Consider the following 6,000-nt stretch of genomic DNA (forward strand, 5'->3'; position numbering starts at 1 on the left):
CAGGCTGCACGAACTCTAGTACTAATGTTGCTTTGTGGGCTTTAAATTTAAAACCCTATGACTTGCCCATGGGATATCCTTTAACTTACTCCTCTTCTAAGAGAGAAATGGCATTAAATCCCAATAAAATTTCTTCGTCATGCCAAAATAAATAGCCAATCATACAGAACATGTGATTTAACAGATGCAATGGGATAAGTATTTTACAGTAGTAACACTATGCTTTCTTTGCAATACAGATAAAAAGTCAAAGAGGAACAAGTGTGCGGCTTTCCTTCTTCCTTTAAATAATACTGTAGGAAACAATAATAGAATAAAAACCCTTTCAGCTCTCTTTCCCTCCCACTCTCGTGCCTCCTGCCAATTCTAGTGTAATCAGTTAGAGGAGTGAAACATTGCTACATTCATTGCTCAAATTGCAGATCTTCACCGTTAACACAGAAGTGACAGGCAAATATAAGATTCAAGTGCTGAGCAGCATGGCTCCTACCCAGCTGTTAGGCACATAAATAATAAATGCATATAGTGACAAAAAGGTACCTCAGGGTGTCTGACATGTGAGTTACCTAATGGAAATAGGTTTAATTCCAGAGATTTACAGAGCTGGTAACTGACAGCTCATTGCAGGTTTGACTCTTGCTTTGGGCTTATATCCCAGCTCTGAATTTATCTCAGTAAGTCATGATACTATATTCAGCACGTCCAGTGCACATGATCTCTGCTGACAACACGCAGACCTAAAGCCTTGCAAGTACTTTAAAAGAATCCTACAGGACAGACAAAAAGCAGTGTCTAATTGCATTTCTGTTCTTACATTCTAGTCTTAACTGTAAACAAACAGACAAACCGCTACGAAAGTGAAGTAGTGAAGTTTCCCTGCCACGGAGGTCGCTGGCAGCATGTTGCAAGGCTTCTGGAAAGTATCGCTTTGCTAGGAAGTGCTGTGCAGGTGTCATCTGCTACAGCCCGGGTCCTACCCCTAAATCCTGTAAGGAAAATCATTTGGCAGAGGAAAGAAAAGAAATGAAGAAGGAAAAAAAAAAGACCAAAAACCCTGCCAAACACGGACTATGCCAATCTGGAAAACATTGGTTTAACTGTCTGTGAACAGCAGCAAATTCCAACCATCAGAGACATTTCACATCTATTACAGAAAAGAAAGAGAACTTTAAGTTATGCTTACCCGGCTATTGGAAGCAGCAGTAATACTGACTTCTATCTGGTTTCTATCAGTTTATAGACTTCACTCCTGCTACCAGAACATTTTAATTCCAAACCTGGCTCACGGCAGAGAAAAAAAATAAATAAAATAAAAAAAAAAAAAGGGAAAAAAGAGAAAAGTCTCTCCTCGTGGTGGTTGTAAAGATATTCCCGGCTCCTCTGTGCAATAATCCTGGCAGTGACTCCTGAGGCTCAAGGAGCGCTTCTCCTCTGCGCGCAGCCACGCACCTAGGAGTGAATGGAGCGGCCGCGCGGTGCCGGCGCTGGTTTCCAGTTACAGGCGCTGCCCTGCCCTGGCCGCCGCTCCGGCGAGGCGAGGCTCGGCGGCCGCCGGTGCATCATTAGCTGAGCAAATAGGGGCTGGAGCTCATAAATAATGGCGAGGCCACACCCCGCCCTGCGCGCCGCCGGCAGCCGCCCGGCCCGTCCGCCCACCCCAGGCAGCGCCGCGGGCAGCGCGCAGGGAGCGCAGAGAGGCGCGCAGGGCGGCCTGAGGGGAGCGCAGAGGGGCGCGCATGGCGGGCTGAGGGGCACAAGGGGCGCGCAGAGAGCGCAGAGGGGAGCGCAGAGGGGCGCAAGGGGCGCGCAGGGAGCGCAGAGAGGCGCGCATGGCGGGCTGAGGGGCACAAGGGGCGCGCAGGGCGGCCTGAGGGGCGCAGCGCCCGCGCTCGGCCCCGCGGGGCTCGGCCGCCGCAGCCCCCGGCACATCGCGCCCGGAGCGGGAGCGAAACTCGCCGGGAAAGTTTGTGCCCCGCCGGGCGGGCCGTGCCGGGGCTGCTGGAGCGCTGCTGGGGCCGGGGCAGGGCCGGGGGGAGGTGGCGGGGCCGGGGCAGAGCGGCCCCGGGCCGGGAGGGGAGCCGGGCCCCGGCGCGGGCGGATGGGTGCGGGAGAGGCCGGGGGCCGATAGGGGTCACTGTGCAGAGGGAATGAGAGCGGGCGGCCGTGACGGGGAACAGGGTAACAGACAGACCCCTCGCATGGGGCTCTTACACTCCCCTCGAACTATTTCCTATATTTAAAACTTTAAAAGCGAAGAAGAGTAAGAGAAGCGTCAGAACAGTGGTTAGATTCAGCCCTCTGATTGATCCAGGTGTTTTACCTCAGCTTTCAGAAGCTTTTTTTTTTTTTGCGAGATTGGAAGCTCGATTTGCTCAAGCTCAGTTTTTTCCCCAAAATATGCTGAACAGTCTTTCCCGTTTGGTGAGATTTGTGCCCCTATGACAACGGGCCAGCGCTGAAAATGTTATCCAAGGTGTCAACTCTGTTAAAGCCGAAGATTTTCCGAGCAACATCACTTGGGACTTGGCTTAGGTTTTCCTAAACTGTCTTGCCAGCATATTCTGTGCTGCTCTGACCTCCTGGGTGCAAACTTTTGGATCAAGATTTTCACTTTTGCAGAGAGAGATGGTCTCTGATCCAGTCGAGGCAGTGTGGGTCACTCAGCAGCGTACTGTCACAGCAGGACTTTGAGGGAGCGCATCTCGTGGTGCACTTGGAGACATCTCCCACTGCCCGAAATATGTTAACCAGTAAACAAGTACCCACAATGAATGTGCACATGCCCAAGTCAGAGTTTGTTTCCAACTGTTACACACTCTGGCCATACAAACCAAAGCAGTCATTAATAGTGGTGGTATTATAGCCAGAGATTGGGGAGTAGCCTGAACACAGCACCCTAACTAAACAAATTTTGTCTATACATGTGGATATCTTTGTGGCCTGTGTCTCTGTTGGTTATTTGTGTAAAGGCTCTTTTGCAGGAGTGAGGGTCACAGGTAATTGAAACACAGTGTATCCCCAGACTTCAGTGCCAGGCTAGCAAAGTTAATGCTTCCTTCAAGCAAGAAATTTCAATATTGTATGACACTTACTGACATCCCAGACGATACAAGAGTATGGGATGGTCTCTCCTCTGAAATGAAAAATCAGATTTGCAGCTGATGCCAGAAAATTAATGGATCCAGAATTTTTGAAAGCTTGATCCACTTCAGATCATGCCTTGAAGATTAATTCACTGATGCTTTTAGATGAACCAAACTCTTTGAGATCATGAGTCTTTAAAACATTGGTGCTCTTCCAGTTCTCCTCCTTAACACAAATAAACTACACAGAAATGTGTGAACACTTGCTGTCCCAGAGAGTGGTTTAAACTAAGCCCTCAGTTCTCTCCATGGGCAGGCAGTGTGGTTGTGAACATGATGCTGCTCATCCTTGAATTGTGGTGATGTTCAAATGCCTCAGTCTGACAGCAGCACCCTGGCAAAAGGAGAAGTCACTTTTGTGCTTTGGAAAATCCCCATAACTAAGTGCAATTAGAGATTGTCGTGCCAAGCAACAGAAGTGAATCAGTCAACCCAGTGTTCTGCCTCTTGCTGTGATCTACACAGGGTGATTCAAAGGAAAATGCACTGAAAACCACAGAACAAATACGAAAATCTTTCTCTTCTAGGAGATTTTGGGGAGATGTGTAATAGGTGGTGATACCAGTCAGAGGAAAAAAAGAATGTTACCGTGAAATACCAACACTAGAATTTATGATGATTCTATCCTCCCCAAATATTTTTCCTTTAACAGAAAAAGTCTGCTTTTTTTCCTTTATAGTACTGATTTTCTAGGTAAGAGCACAAACACAAACTCCTCAAAATAAAGAAAAAAAGAGAACAAAAAAAATATGCTCAAGCATGAATCAACATCGGCATTAGTTAAAGTCACTTGTGTTTGTCAGGGGTTTTGTGTATGTATGGACACTGCAGGGCCATCTGGCTAGCTGCACTTCTTCTTCACATGTGCTAGCTACATTGGAGATAACGAGGTAAAATGGAACACTGAGGAAAATTATGGGGCTTTCCAACACTCCCTCATGGACTTTGGGCTTATAAAATAGCAAATGAACTACAAAGAAACAAATGCAAAACTTTAATCTGTGAGATACCATCACACTCATATCTGATAGGCAAAGCCAGAGAATGCTAATTTTAAAAAGCAAATTGAAACAAGAACAAGCTTGCCATATTGATTTATTTGTATTTAACATGTGCATATGTGCAGGTCAGAGCATGATAATTAACTTTAAAAAGCAGTTTGAACTTCACAGCTGGGCTAAGAAAAATGGTTAAAGTTTTACTTTAGGTGTTTTGTAATAGCATGCATTAGCTTCAAGCAAAACTCATGGAATGGAAATTACTTCTCCCAATTATGAGGTGGGGTTTCAGCATTAACTGGCATGAATCAGCCCTGTGAGTTCAATGAAAAGTATGCAAGACACTTGATTTCCAGGCTGTGTATTTTACAGCCTAACATGGGGATGAGGACAAGTAAGTTGGGCTGTGCTTTGCAACTGATTTTTAATCATTCCTGTATTACTCAAAGAGTATGATCTGTTGTACAGTTTGCTTCTGGTTCTGATTTCTTGCATGTGAGATTTATAACCAAGGGCAGTTATTCTGGGTCACATCACACACGTGAGGACAGAGTCAGGCCCTCGCTCGGCTTCGGAGTTGGAGCAGTTCTGACTCTTGCAACGTGATCTGAGCAAGCAAATCCCCCTGGCCAAAACAAATAGAGCTGATTTTGTTGTATCTGTGCATGGTGTTTGCTTCTTACCCAAACAAGTCATCTTGATGGACCCAGGCCTAGCTTTAGACCTAAACATGAACTGTAGCCAGTAATAAGAAAGGCAAGAGTGGATTTGGGTTTTTACTTAATATATGGGCTTGGGGGCTGGCCTTTTTGTTTTGTTTTGATTTGGTTTGGTTTGTTTTGTTTCCCCTCTCTTAAATTTTAAGCTCCTGAAGAAGTGAACATATTGTAGGAGGCATCAGGACAGGAAGGAACGCAGGTTTAAAAGAAGGCAGGAAGCTAAGAAGTATAAAGAGGAGAAAGATAGGAACATTCTGAGAAGCAGTTGGATGGTTAAAGGCAGAACAGTGGAATAGAATCAGATCATTTCACTGGATTGGCAACAACTAGCCAATATGAAGATCAATAGGCTTAATAATTCAATTCTGCTTTGAGCACAAGCACAGATCAAGACAAGATCAAGTGCCAGCTATTATAAAGAAAAATGTAGTAAAGGCATAATAAAGTGACCATCAAATGGAATTAATTCCTTCCTTAAAAATCAAAGGAATGCTGTATACAGTAAATGTCAGGTTCCAAGTGATGAGAGAAGATGCTATTAACATCTATTTTCTCTGCCCTCATTTATGAGTGTCAAATCACCTTAAAGAAATGCAGGGTCATTAGGTAACCCAATTAATTCATCCTTGTTTATTCTCTTTCTTACAGTTACAAGAACTAGGGAAAGTGTGAAATATATCAGCACTTTGTTGTGGGAAATCTATTAGGTGTTTGTTTTGATGGTGTGCTCATACAAGCAGCAATTTACATTCTTTTTCACAACCAATAGTTCAAGGATTCAAGAGGTAATAAGGATACAGCTCCTGGTGATAGCACTGTGTGGCAGATCAGAGGTGGCATAAGGTCCTTGGACACAGTGTGCCCCACCTTGTCATTGGCCTTGTTCAGGTGGGTCAGTGTCAGACTGGTCATGAAGAGTGAAACTTCTTCACCAAGGTCACAGCCTTATAAAACTGCTGGCATATAGCTAACTATGGCCTGTCAAACTGAATTGATCAGTTTGCTTCTTAATGCTTAAGGTTCTCTGAAAGTCCATTTAAAGGAGATAATTTGTCTTTTCAGAGCTTAAGAAAAATTAGGTGCTTAGGATGAGGGTTGGTGTTACCACGTAATGAAGTACTACTACCTGGATGGGAACAG

The 6,000-nt window shown here is 45.1% G+C and overlaps 1 protein-coding gene across 1 annotated transcript in view; it reads right to left on the minus strand.

Annotated features, from left to right (window-relative positions):
- Positions 1 to 1,581, minus strand: part of SEMA3C (semaphorin 3C) — a 118,259-nt gene extending 116,678 nt beyond the window's left edge. The window contains exon 1 of the mRNA XM_054631286.2: positions 1,184 to 1,581. The gene's annotated coding sequence lies outside the window, so the exon portion shown is untranslated. The remainder of the gene's footprint in view (positions 1 to 1,183) is intronic.
- Positions 1,582 to 6,000: the final 4,419 nt, after the last annotated feature.

The sequence above is a fragment of the Agelaius phoeniceus genome, chromosome 5 (genome assembly GCF_051311805.1).
Source record: "Agelaius phoeniceus isolate bAgePho1 chromosome 5, bAgePho1.hap1, whole genome shotgun sequence".
NCBI classification, from domain to species: domain Eukaryota; kingdom Metazoa; phylum Chordata; class Aves; order Passeriformes; family Icteridae; genus Agelaius; species Agelaius phoeniceus.